Source organism: Scyliorhinus torazame, chromosome 19 (assembly GCF_047496885.1).
Source record: "Scyliorhinus torazame isolate Kashiwa2021f chromosome 19, sScyTor2.1, whole genome shotgun sequence".
Taxonomy (NCBI): domain Eukaryota; kingdom Metazoa; phylum Chordata; class Chondrichthyes; order Carcharhiniformes; family Scyliorhinidae; genus Scyliorhinus; species Scyliorhinus torazame.
Window position 1 is genome coordinate 115,666,404 of NC_092725.1, and position 13,868 is coordinate 115,680,271.

The 13,868-nt window shown below is 46.3% G+C and overlaps 1 protein-coding gene and 1 long non-coding RNA gene across 8 annotated transcripts in view; one reads left to right on the forward strand and one right to left on the reverse strand.

Annotated features, from left to right (window-relative positions):
- tmem117 (transmembrane protein 117) overlaps positions 1–13,868 on the reverse strand; it is a 476,044-nt gene that overhangs the window by 364,481 nt on the left and 97,695 nt on the right. The gene's annotated exons all lie outside the window — the stretch shown is intronic.
- Positions 3,982–4,655, forward strand: LOC140395935 (uncharacterized). The gene is made up of 2 exons (XR_011936406.1): positions 3,982–4,066; positions 4,405–4,655. It is a non-coding gene; the product is annotated as an uncharacterized lncRNA (long non-coding RNA).

Genomic DNA, 13,868 nt, shown 5'->3' on the forward strand with positions numbered 1-13,868 from the left:
GCCTCAGTAATGGTTCCAGCAAACTATAATAGATTGCCAAAAGAACCCATCTGGTTCACTAATGTGAAGGAAATGTGCCTTCCTTACTTAAGAGTCTGGTCTACATGTGACTCCAGACCCACAGCAATGTGGTTGACTCTTAGTTGCCCTCTGAAATGGCCTAGCAGGTGCAGGTGGCGGCTGAGTGGTATCTTCACTAGACTAGTAAACCAGAGACTCAGGTTCAAATCCTGCCATGGCAGATGGTGAAATTAATTTTTTTTTTTTTTTAAATCAGGAATTAGGGAATGGAACAAATGCTGGACTTGCCAATGATGCTCATGGATGTGTGTGTGTAGAATTGCATGAGTTAAGACTTCAACAAATCTATGGATGAAATGGAACGGTGTCTGGGGAGGGAGGGAGGGGAAGCATATGTTATTTCTTACTATTCCTCATGTTATATGGAAATGGAATAAAACATCACTAATCCACAGTGTAAACTGCCATTCTACTAGTAATTTAAATATAAAATTACTTCCAGAAGGCAGAATGGCAATCTTTTGCTGAATATTGGAAGATGGCACTTCATAATTAATCATGTAATTTTATTACCAATAGGGTAATTGTTGTAGTCCAGTACAGACAACAGCCCCATACAAACAACAGTGCTTCACAGAAGTATTCTCCCCTTGTCCCACACATAGATCACTCATGCTGAGCAAGCTGGATTTTTTAAAAAATCATATTTTACTATTTTATTATTTAATTTCATTTTTGCTTCACGAGTATGAAAGTGGGAATTTATTTGTGCACCATCTTAAAACATGATGGGATCAGCTGGAGGCCAATCACAGGCACCTCTATCACATCAGTTCTACAAAGAGTTGTGGGTTGGATTGTGAACGGATATTAAAAGTGAAATCTTACAAACAGCAATATTTAGCACATGAGAAATTAATAGATAAACATAAAAATATTTAGTCTTAACTCTTTCCAGACTATTTAAATATTACCCTCTTCCAGCATTAAATGGACCATTAAAATTTCCTGCTAAAGAGGATGAAACTAATTATTAGAATGAACACAGCTGTAGTGAAAACAATCATTCACTGACAGCAGAAATGCAGAGCTAGGTTTGTTATTAATGTATTCATGGTGCCTACAGAGCTAATGAGTCACTAGCCTTCTCAGCCTTGTGAAATAAATTCCGTATTGCTGCTGTCACGGTGAGTTATCCCCTCTTTACTTAGGAATAGATATTTTTCATCTATTTTTACTCTGTTTTGCATGAAACATTAATCCTAGAACTGGTGGCTCAGTAATGAAATCCAATAAATCTAGGGTTCATTGGCAGCCACAATTTCTCTAACACCGAGATTAGCAGCACAGTGACTAAATAAATGATGTAAATTTAGTTGCGTGATGAATTCGTTTTTATTGCTACTTTCTTCTTGCTGAGTCTCCTTCAGTTTTGATCACTCCCTTGGTCATTATTTCAAATCTTAACTTGTTTCTTGTCCTTTTATGAATATTAGCATTCTATTGCTGGTTTCTGGTCACTAGTTATGTCAAGGGATTGAGCTCTGTCTGCAGTGCATCCATTTGGCATATCTCTTCTACTCCAGATCTAGAGCAATCTAAAATTGATTCCACTTGCATGCTCACTCCCCACAGCCAAGTATAGAATTCTGCGTCAAATACTTTGCCATTTCTCCCTCTTGAAATGCAATAGTTTGCCTCAACCATTCCTTTTGACTGCATTTCTTAGTCTGACAGCCATTCCTAACCTTTTCCCTCACTCAATTTTAAATTGATAACTCAACACTGAACTACCTACCAGAGGAAATATTCTTTCTCCATTCACTATATAAGAACCAGTTATGATTTTTGTTTTAAATCTCCATTGCTTTAAAGCCTTCTCTGAAATGTTCCAAAGTGTTCCAAAGTGTTTTAAGTTTCTCCATCAAAGAGTTGATTCATATTCCTGGTGAATCTACATTGTACACTTGAACGGAGTATCATGTCTTTTCTATAACTCAGCTCCCAGAACTGAAAAGATAACTCTAATTCTGGCCTACCCTTTGTATTATGCAAATTTATCATTTCCCTGGACTTTAGTTATCCAAAAAAGCCATTTTACATTTGAGGAGACATACCAAGCAGGTCTCCTCATTCCCTCGAAAATAATGCTGCCTATTAAGCCAATACTATTTGATGTGCCAAATCTACTCGGGAAGATCTACTTCCATCACTTTCTTGGTGCTGATGCAAGCATAACTTCCCTAGTACTTATGAATCTTTAAACTAGTCAGTGCGCACCAGATGTCCTCCAGAGTTTTCTTCAGAATATTGGCATCAAGACCATTTGAGCCAGGAGACTCTATTCAGTCCTTCACTTCATGGATTTCAGAATATTGAGCACGAACAAGTTCATCATATCATCACAGACCATTGACAAAACCCAATTTACAAGATGCTTGATGTCAAAAAGCTCATCTTTCCTGGAGTAGTTCTATTGCAATACCAATCTTACTGTCATTTTAAATGAGACATTAAACCATGATTCTGTATGATTAGACGTTAAACGTTTCATGCCACTAGTTAAAACAAATGGTTCATCCCATGTATTGGGCAATGTTCCTCTCTTAATCATCACTATTGTTGGACGTTGCTGAACACAGAATGACACCCACATTTTGCAATATACCAGTCTTAGCACTTAGAATAATTACATTGCATGTGATGTTAGATATTTGAGAGAGGTGATAAGACAAATGCACTTATATTCTCATTCAGATTATCAGCTGGAAAAGCGACAGTGACAATAAGAGCAATCTAGTATAATCAAAAAAAAATTAACAGCAGATTGAGACACAGATGACTGTTTCACAGCAAGCTGAGAAGCCAAATAATGTTGCTTTCACCGTGGAGGTGTTGGTGTTGCCAGGCTTACACCTTTTGTCAATGTATTGACTTTTCGTTTGAGTGAGATTACATTAAGACTGGTGACTGATAAAAGTAACGGCTCTTTTTAATATTCAAATGCAGAGCTTATGCACAATCAGGCTTAAGTATTATTCATGAAGATTAGACTTTACAATTCTGATAATAGGTTGCTTTTAAAACTCTTGATACTGTGAATGGCATAAAAATGGATCACGGGCCAAAGAAAATATCTCCTGGCTTAGATTTCCTGACTGTTCATTTCTTGGCAGGAAGGCAACAAAGTGGTTATTGCACTGGGACCAGCTGTTCCAGTCTATTTTTACCTGTGGTACTGCAGGCATGTGAACTATATCTGAAATCAGCACAAAACAGAAGTGTCCATATTTTCTTTTGTCTGAATGGGACACGTGGATACAATAGAGCCTCTTGAGCCACTAATAGCCATTAGTTTGCATGGATCAAGCCATGAATATTAACAGTTCTGGATGGACTAATTTAGAATTTATTTACCCAATAAACAAACCGCATTTGGGAAAGCTCTTTACAAACCTCCAGGCCCAAGAAACTCAATAGGACAAATCATCAAATGAAGCTCGCAGTGTTGGTAACGTTCAAGTTGCCGTAGTTCCAGGGGTGAATTTCCATTTCTTAGTGTCATTTTGGGTGAGAATGGCAGCGTGTTTCTAGTCAGCTTTTTGGGTAAGATCCACACCACTATTCAACCACACTTTTAAGCGAGATTTAGCTAAATGGGATCAAAGTCCCATAGTGAGCGCGTTTAGCCACGTGTATGCCGGCGCTCGTAGAACCGAGAAAAACAACACTATCAAACGTCACTCGGGTTGGATACGGGGCCTCAGTCAGGAAGGCGCGGCCTGTTTTCTTCTGAACTGAGGAATTCAGCTTGCCGGAACTCCTCAATGTAGCGAGAGATTAGGATGCCATTTTTAAATCTATGAAGCCCTCGACGTGACTCCGACCCACCCCACAAGCCACTATGATGGGGTCTCCCTCCCTCTTCCCCCCCCCCCCCCAATCCCTCTGCACACCCCAAACATGCGCATGGCCACCCTCAGGCCAAGACCCTTGGCAAAGCCACTCTGGCACCATGGCAGTGTCGCTGCCAGCACCACCCGGTGTAAGTATCCTTCTTGTTTATTCCCTTATTTCCCCGGTCAGATATTTTGCAGTTATTATTTTTGATCCATGGATGGTTAATGGACAGTATCTTTAAGGCAAGCTTCAGAATTCAGAAGTTAATCGGAGGGAATAGTAGTTACTGCTAGTTTGAACAGGACCAAAGAGAGAGAGAGATGGGGTGGAACTCAGTTTGATTGATTGGCTGGTGGCCAATGAGTGGGCCCAGTAATGAGATCCTATCCCAGTGGAATGCTTTTCAGAGTCCCAAGAAGTTTCAGTTTGACTCCTGGCATACGGGAGAAGATCCTATTCTCTTTCCTCTGTGTTTCTCTACAGAAAGCCTGTGAGTGCTGTACTTCTGAACCTGCAGTGTATCTGAATGAATCTATCTTCAGGAAAACCAGTACAGACTGCAAACCAAGGCCTGAACCTGCTACGTTCTCTGCAGAAAGGCTGTGACTGCTGTACTTACTGAAATTGCAGAGAACCTGAATGAATACATCTATAAAGAAGACCAATACAGGCTAAGGACAGAGACTTTAGCTTGCTGTGAAGGAAGATGTGCTAAAAAAATCATCTGAAACAAAGCATTTTTCATTTTGCGTATTATTTTACCCCTTTCCATCCCTCGGTGTTTGTCGGTCTTGTGTGTGTGTGTGTGTGTGTGTGTATGATTATACAGTTGCATAGTTCATGATAATTCTGGTTATAAATAAACAGTAGAACAAAGAAAAGTACAGGAACAGGCCCTTCGGCCATCCAAAGCCTGTGCCGACCATGCTGCCCGTCCAAACTAAAATCGTCTACACTTCCTGGGTCCGTATCCCTCTATTCCCATCCTATTCATGTATTTGTCAAGATGCCCCTTAAATGTCACTATCGTAATTGTGTTTAAATTTACAAACCTGGTGACTGTAATTACTGGGCAGCCAAGGGCCAAAGACTTTGGGTATTTAAAAAGTATCCACTTGTGTTGAGACTCCGGGACATGTGGGGCTGGAATTGACCGCGCAAACCCCTCACCCCCTGGTGTGCTGATGCTTCACTTTTCCATATTTTAGTCAACATCACCTGGTGACCAAATGCTGCTGCAAATCTATCCAAACTCTTTACTACTATCCACCCAGGGTGCAGGTAGCACCCGAGGTTTTTTAAGAAAAATAATTTTCCATTTATAGGAACATTTACAAAGTTCAACTTCTGCATCAAGCCATGTTTAAAAAGGATTGAGGGCATCTGATAGGTCTCTGTTGCTGGATACAAGCTGAAGCAAGGACAGTCTTAGAAAACAAATGACTCAATCATCTGGGAGATCGGTGAATGTGGGAGTTTCACAGGCTGTTGCCGACATGATCAATTTCCATCTATTTATGCTAACAGACAGCAAGTTTTTTTTTTTATTTTGTTTTTTTGAGGCATTTATATATTTACATATCAAACACAAAACAGAAAAAGCCAACAGGGCTGAAAATAACCAAACCAACTAAATACCTAACACCCCACCACCCTGCCCCACTCCCCAGCTCCCCATTTAATCCCCCCCCCCCCCTCCCAACCACTGACATCTTAACTGTTCGCAAAGTCGATGAATGGCAAACCCCTCCACAGACCCTCTCAAGACGAACTTTATCTTTTCCAGCCTAAGAAATTCTGCCAGGTCACTCACCCACACCCTCCGTTTTGGGGACCCCCCGAAGTCCCCTCCATTCTAATAATATCCGTCTCCGGGCTACCAGCGAGGCAAAGGCCAAAACATCGGCCTCTCTCACCCCCGGACTCCCAGGTCTTCTGACACTGCAAAGATCGCCACTTCTGGACTCGGGACACCTTCACCTTCAGGACCTCCAACATAACATCGGCAAACCCATGCTGGAATCCCCCAAGCTTCGGACAAGCCCAAAACATATGGACTTGACTCACAGGGGCCCCTCTGCACAACGCCCATACCTATCCTTCACCCCTTCAAAAAACCTGCTCATCCGGGCCACAATCATGTGCGCCTGTGGACCAGCTTAAACTGAAGAAGGCTAAGCCTAGCACACGATGGGGATACATTCACTCTCCTCAGATGTTCTCCCACAGCCCAGCCTCCAACTACCTACCCAACTCTTCCTCCCAGTTCTGCTTCACCTCCCTTATCGGGGCTCCCACCCAATTAATCAACTCCTTGTAAATATCTGACACTTTACCCTCCCCTACCCCTGTTCTTGATAGCACCTTGACATCCTTCCGTACAAAATCCCTCACCTGCAAATACAGGAACCCATTCCCAGTGGGCAATTCAAATTCCTTCACTAACCCCTCCAAGCTCAGAAAGCTGCCCCCAACGAATATGTTGCCAAACCGCACAATCACCGCACATTTCCACCCCTGAAATCCCCATCCAGCTCCACCAGAACAAACCTTCCCACAGATCCGTGCCCAAGCCGAGGCCCCCCCCCCCCCGCAGCCTCAGGTGCTGCCGCCACTGTCCCCACACCCTCAGGGCCGCCACCACCACCGGGCTTCTGAAGTGCCTGGTGAGAACGGCAAAGGTGCCGTCAACACTGTCCCCAAACCCGTGTCTTTACAAGAGGCTGCCTCCATCTGCTCCCATACCGACCCCTCCCCCACTACCCATTTCCTCACCCAATAGTAGTTCATTAAATTCGGAAGATCTAAACCCCCCCACCCCCCGTCTTCGACTCCACTCCAGCAGCACCTTCTTTACCTGCAGGGCTTTACCCGCCCAAACAAAAGCCAAAATGTGCGCAATTACCCTCCTGAAAAAAGTCTTATAGGAGCGAAGAGTGGGAGATTCTGAAACACAAACAAGAACGTCGGGTGAACCGTCATCTTCACCGACTGCACCCGTCCCGCCAGCAACAGCGGGAGCACATCCCTCCACCTGTTCCACCAATTGAGCCAGATTCCGCTTGTGCAACTGCTCCCTCCCCCACGCCACCTGAATACCCAGATAGCGAAAGTTCCCCCCACCACTCTAAACAGCAACTCCCTGATGCGCAATCGATTGCACCAAGGCACAGATTGGGTACAACTGTGGCTTTATTGCAGTCAGATGCGTGGCCTCCTGCTGCAGCTGGCGAAATGGCAGGGCAATGGAGGTCACGCATATTTATACAGAACTTAGTGGGCGGAGCCAGCCAGCAGGGGCTAACGGCGAACCTGTAGTGCAGGTCCTACCTTACACCCCCTAATACAGTGGTTCACCACATTCACCCCCTGTTAAAAATGAGTCCGGCGGGGGTGATGTGAAACTATATACAAATAGTGCAATTATGTACGGTGTTAAGAAGAAAAAAAAGAAAAGTCCAGGTTGACGGTCCGGAGTCTGTCAAAGGTTCAGCCGCTCCGGTGCTTTGGTGCTTTGTTGGGAGCGGCGTAACGGTGGCGGCGAAGTCGGTGCTGGCGGTGGTGGAGGTGGCACCGATGGCAGTGTGGCGGTGCTGATGCTGGCCAGTCATTGGGGGAACTCCGGGAGCGTGCCGAAATCCTCTTCGTCCTCTTGTGCGGGAAGGGGGAGGGGGGGGGGGTTGGTCTAGTGGGGTCAATGTTGGCAGCACGGTGGGGGGGGCGCATGGGTGGGGGAAGTGTGTTGGGGTGGAACCTGACGGTGCCAGGTCCGAGTGAGACAGTATCTTGGCGGGAGGGGTAAGACTGTACATTGCGGGATGCGACCGTCATGGAGTGCGCGAAGGTTTTCGTCTCCGCTAGTTCGAGCGTGGCCCCTTCCAGTAATCGTTCTTGGATGCGGTCCGACGCAATCCCCGTTACGAAAGCATCGCGCAGGAGGAGATTAGCGTGTTCAGCGGCCGTAACGGCCTGACAGTCACAGTCCTGGACGAGTGGAATTAGGGCCCGCCAGAAGTCTTTGATGGACTCACCAGGTAGTTGCGAGCGGGTGGCAAGTACATGCCTGGCAAAGAGCGTGTTCGTCTTCTGAGCATAGTGTTCTTTAAGGAGTGCCATTGCTTTAGCGCAATTCGAGGCGTCTTGGATCAATGGGAACACGCTGGAGCGCAGTCTGGAGTACAGGACGTTTATCTTCTGAGCCTCCGTTGGCGCGGGATTCGCAGCGTTGATGAAGGCCTCAAAACAGGCTAACCAGTCATTAGAGTCTTTTCTGGCGTCGGGCGAGTGCGGATCCAGTTGCAGGCGATCGGGTTTGATTCTGATATCCATTCTGTGGAACAATCTGACTGCAATAAATTGATGCGCAATCAATTGCACAAAGACGCAGATTGGGTCCAACTGTGGCTTCATTGCAGTCAGATGCGTGGCCTCCTGCTGCAGCTGGCAAAATGGCAGGGCAATGGAGGTCACGCATATTTATACAGATCTTAGTGGGCGGAGCCAGCTGGCAGGGGCTTCTGGCGAACCAGTAGTGCAGGTCCTACCTTACATCCCATAATACAGTGGTTCACCACACTCCCCCAGCCTCTTCTCCTGTCCCCCCGTTTGAATGGGAAAAACATCGCTCTTCCGCGTATTCAATTTGTACCCCAAGAACCAGCCAAATTCATCCAAAATACTCAGAATCCCCCCCAGTACCTTCCACATAATCCCCCCCGTACCTTCCACATAATCCCCCCCAGTACCTTCCACATAATCCCCTCCCCCCCCAATACCTTCCACAAAATCCCCCCCCAAATACCTTCCACAAAATCCCCCCCCCAAAGACCTTCCACAAAATCCCCCCCCCAAAGACCTTCCACAAAATCCCCCCCAAATACCTTCCACCATCAGAGAGCAATAGTTAAACGAATACCTGGATTGTCGCCGAACAATTTTATTTACAATTCAGTTCAAGTCACTAAAATAAAACATGCATCAACTTGGCTGAAATGATATAGCACTGTTGATCCTCAGTCAGATGTTTGTGGGTTTAATCCACTGAATTTGAGTGCATAATCAAAACTGGTAATTGCAGTGCCAAGGGAATGTTCTGATTGTGAAAAGTGCTGTCTTTCAGATGAGGTGTTAGGCCAAGGCCTGGTCTGCCTGTTAATACAAGATCCCTTGGCACCTTTTTTTTTGAAGATGAGTGGGAATTCTCCCAATGCCTTGGCTAATGTTCACTCGACCACCTCCAGCAAAACTAAATTAGATTTGCCTCATTGTTTGAGGCACCTTGCTGTGTGCAAATTGGCTGCAAGTTTGGCCCACTAAACAACAGGAACAAGACATCGAAAAGTAATTAATTTGGTGTGAAGCACCAAGGAATGCCTCATGAACGTGAAAGGTGCTGTCGGGCTTTCTTTCTAAATTCAAAATAATTTCATCTAGTTTGTAAAGTTCACACTGCTTTCTGATCATTCACTTCATATTTACAGGCCAAACGTATGGGCCAAGTTTATTAACAATTTGTAAGCAGCAAGTTAATATATCAGACATTGCTGTTTTCAAATGACTTCAGTTCTCTTTGGGTTGGAAGGAAAATGGTGCACCTTTACATTTCAATGGCGCGATTTACTTTCCTCATTGTGCCCGACTTGTTGATGTGATGAGGCCGGTGAATTGAGGGGCGGGATTCTCCCAACGGGAGTCTAAGTGCCGACGTCGGAGTAAAAACCGGAGTGTTTTACACCCCCCCGTGGCCAGATCACCCCGCGCCCCCCGCAGGACCCCGGAGCCCGCCCGCGCCGTCTTGTCCCGCCGCTAAGAGAGGTGGTTTAATCCACGCCGGCGGGACAGGCATTCCAGCAGCGGGACTTCGGCCCATCACGGCCAGAGAATCGCCGGGGGTGGGAGGGGGGGGCGCCAACCGGCGCAGCCTGATTCCCGCCCCCGCCGAATCTCCGGTGCCGGAGAATTCGGCAACCGACGGGGGCGGAATTCACGCCAGCCCCCGGCGATTCTCCGATCCGGCGGGGGGTCGGAGAATCCCGCCCATGGTTCGGAGCGGCCGGGGCATGCACCAAAAACTGGGAGGAGCGCATCGCCAAGGTAAGACAGAAACTGGGCGGGTGGGAGCAACGCTCCCTCTCCATTGCAGGCAAAACCCTGGTCATCAGGTGCGAGGTACTCTCGGTGTTACTGCACGTAACGCAGGTCTGGCCCATTACCCGACCCTACGCTGCAGCAGTCACCCGGGCCATCTTCAAATTCATCTGGAGATCCAGATTGGACAGTGTCCGAAGGGACACCATGTACAAACCTCTGGATAAGGGAGGGAAAAATGTACCCAACGTCTCCCTCATCCTGATGGCCATCTGTGTGCAGCTGCATCAAGCGGTGTGTGGAACCCCAGTATGCAAACACCAAGTGTCACTACATACTGAGGTTCTACCCGTCCCCGGTGTTACGAAGGATGGGCCTGGCCTCATTGCCGCGGAACGCTCCAAGTAGTTGGACCGTGCCGTACCACCGGTCTCTCGTGGAAAAGCTTTTGAAGAAAAACACCTTTGACCACAAGGCAATGAAGCAGTGGTCAGCACATAATGTCCTCGAGGCCCTCAGGGAAAAGGAGACTGTGGAGGACGTTGGACGGTTCCCCGAGCAGACTGTCAGAGCCATCTGGCAGAACGCCTCATCACCAGAACTTACAAACAAGCACCAAGACCTAGCTTGGCTGGTGGTGTGAAGGGTCCTCCCCATCAGATTCTTCATGTACACCCGAAGGCTCAGTGCCGTTGCATGCTGCCCTCGGAGTGGCTGTGGGGGAAAGGAGACGGTCACCCACCTCCTTGTGGAATGTGCCTTTGCAAAGAAGGTCTGAAGAGAGATGCAGTGGTATTTGTCAAGGTTTATCCCGAGCAGTTCTATGACACAGGACTCTGTGCTTGACGGACGGTTTCCAGGGACACACACTGAGACAAACATCAACTGCTGCTGGAAGATCATCAACTCGGTGAAAGAAGCTCTTTGGTCTGCCCGAAACCTGCTGATCTTCCCGTGCAAAGAGCTGTCCTCGACAGTGTTGCAGACTGGCACATTCCAAGGTCCAGAACTACGTGCTGAGGGACGCACTCAAGCTTGGGGCAGCTGCCGCCAAGGCGCAATGGGGAAAGACCACTGTGGAAGGTCTTACCAGCAAATGTACACCGAGGGGCGGGTAACAGTGTAAACCCCCCTCGGTCTGGGTCATTAACACTCCAATGTATAAAAGAAACATGACAATGTAAATATTTAAGAAGGAATTGTAACGTAAAGAACGATGTGTGTGTAAGGTTATCAAAATTGAATGGAAGAAAGTCACGGGAATGTGTAACTCTGATGGAAATGTACAGTCAAGCCAATTCGAAATGTTTATGATAGATTTTATGAATAAAGTATATTTTTTGGAAAAAAAACGAGGTCGGGCACCCTGGCAGTGCTGGTGGGGCAGTGCCCAGGTGCCAGAGGGGGAGCCAGGGGGCCACCCTGCCCCCGACAGGTCTCCAATGGCCTGGGAAATCCCCCAGGTGCCATTAGGTCTGGCACACGGTTGTGTGGAGCAGCACTGAACGGGTGCCCAGTGTATATCTTTGCAAGAAGAGGAGGAGCTGTGCATTAAATAGCCGTACTGCAGAAAGCTAGTGATTTATGTATATCCATCTGAAATATACATTGTTAGCTTCAGGAAGTACATCATCAAATCTCCACAGGCATTGGTGCCCCCCCCCCCGCCCAACTATCCCACACTTAAGGACAGGCAACTGTGAGATTATATGAATTTCAAATAAATTGTAAATTAGCTTGTATAATCTCGAAGACGTTCTATTCCACCGCAGCATTGGGTTTACTAATTTTGGGAACATCATCAGAATGAGATTTATTCTCCAGTCTTTTGTAACCTTCACCCAATTGAATCAGGCATGGTGCAAAGCCATTCCTCATGCTGTTAAATAAATTAAACATGGTTTTAAATGCATGAGCAGTTTAGCTAGCAAGTATTGTAGAATTATCTCTGCCATCTGTTGGTTTCAGCTGGTAAGCACAGATTAAGAACATCAGATACCAACCGCGTTGACAACATTTTTCTAATGTATCACAAAGCACAGCTACTGGTACCCGTAGCACACATCCCAAATTTAAACAAACGATCCTTCCATTTCCCCAGAGGCTTCTCATTGAATTCTTTGTGGGGGGACGGAATTGAACGAGGTGCTTTTTTAACCATGTACTAACCAAAACAATTGGTTTTACAGTTGGTGAGATTAGCGACCCGTTTCCTACACATCGCACTTTCATAGCCATCTCCATATTTCAGCAAATCGCTGCCTTTCACTTCCAGTCAGGACAGAAGACAAACTCACATGCTGAGACCAAGTGAGATGTTGGCTCTCGGGCCGGATTTCCATATTCAGGATCCAGACTGGTCTAAAGCCATCAGGAGTCTTTCCTGGCCAGCTGGCAGCTGCTACAGGGCAGATGTGAGAACAACCTAGATATTCAAATATGAAGGTGTGGGGGATCCTTGATCGAGAGGGGGGGGGGGGGGGGGGAAGCCCAAGGAAACAGAAATATTCTCAGTTTACTGGTGTTAATTCCCCCTGGGGTAGTGCGCAGTCCAGTCCAACCCCAGTCGAGTTGGAGTCACGACACAATTGAAAACAACAATTAATTCTTAGAAAATATTTTGGCTGCCCAAAATTATTTTAATTAAAGTGCCCAATTCATTTTTTCCAATTAAGGAGCAATTTAGCGTGGCCACTCCACCTACCCTGCACATCTTTGGGTTGTGGGGGCGAAGCCCACGCAAACACGGGGAGAATGTGCAAACTCCACATGGACAATGACCCAGAGTCGGGATTGAACCTGGGACCTCGGTGCCGTGAGGCAGCAGTTCTAACCACTGTGCCGCCATGCTGACCAAAGGTCTGTAAATTTAAATAATTAATTTTTATTGATAATAACAACTACAACTAAATATGCAGCAAATACAACTGGTCAACTATTATCTAATTCAACCCTCGTCCCAACCTCGATACACGTACAAGGCAGACAAACACAGATGGAAATGAGGGGTGTAAAGTAATGATGAAAGTAAAGGGGTAAGAGTCTGTGTTTCAGATGGTTGTCTTTCAGTATACCTTTCTTCAGTCTAGGCTTTCGGTTTGTGTTTTTTTCTTTCAGTCTGTAAGGGTTTTCACTGTAGAATTGTTCAAGTCTCAAGAACATCCCTGCAGGTTCAGAAATCAGCAGTAGGCAGCATTCCTGGAATTCTTCAATGTGATTGGTTCCTTACCTTGCTCGATGACACTGCGGTTGTTAAATGTCAAGGAATCTATTTCATTGGCAACAGATTAAAGCTGGAGAACGGGAATTCCTTGTCACAGAAACTGAGAGATTATTGGGGACAGCTTTCCTCAAGGTTTGCAGGGCGGCCTGGTGGCACAGTGGTTAGCACTGTTGCCTCACCGCACTAGGGTCCCGGGTTCAATTCCTTAGTTGGGTTACTGTGTGTAGAGTTTGCACATTCTCCCAGTGTCTACACGGGTTTCCTCTCACAGTCCAAAGATGTGCTGGTTTGCTGGATTGGCCATGCTAAGGTTAGGTGGGATTATGGGGATAGGGTGGGGCAGTGGGCTAGGTAGTTTGTTTTTTTTCAGAGGGTCGGTGCGGACTCGATGGGCTGAATGGCGTCCTTCTATACTGTAGGGATTCTATGTTATTGATTCACCGCTGACTGCAAAATCTGGGCCATTCTATTGATTCACCCATTGGGAGGCAATATTGGTACACTGCTCGCAATTCATTTTTGTAGAGTTGGGTTCCATATGACATGAAAAGAATTCCAAAACTTTATTCTTTTGCCATATTTTTAAATAATACTTTCTGCTGAACCAAAAAAAGGCTGCTACAAGTCACATGTCCAG